This window comes from Pangasianodon hypophthalmus, chromosome 8 (assembly GCF_027358585.1).
Source record: "Pangasianodon hypophthalmus isolate fPanHyp1 chromosome 8, fPanHyp1.pri, whole genome shotgun sequence".
Taxonomy (NCBI): domain Eukaryota; kingdom Metazoa; phylum Chordata; class Actinopteri; order Siluriformes; family Pangasiidae; genus Pangasianodon; species Pangasianodon hypophthalmus.
Genome location: NC_069717.1, coordinates 12,233,254 through 12,233,476, shown reverse-complemented (window position 1 = coordinate 12,233,476; position 223 = coordinate 12,233,254).

Sequence of the window (223 nt, the reverse complement as noted above, 5' to 3'; positions counted from 1 at the left end):
TGTCACGGAAAAGGATGCAGGTGAGAGACCTTTAACCCTTAAACCAGGAAAACAGTCAGCTGCAGACTATGCATCGACCTTTCACACCCTCATAGCGGAAATGGAATGAGTCAGCACTAAAACCAGTCTTTTGCCAGGGCCTTAATGAAGAACTGCAAACTAAAATTGCATGCTGTGATGAGGTGAAATGTTTCTATACTGTGATAACATAGGACATTTTTGA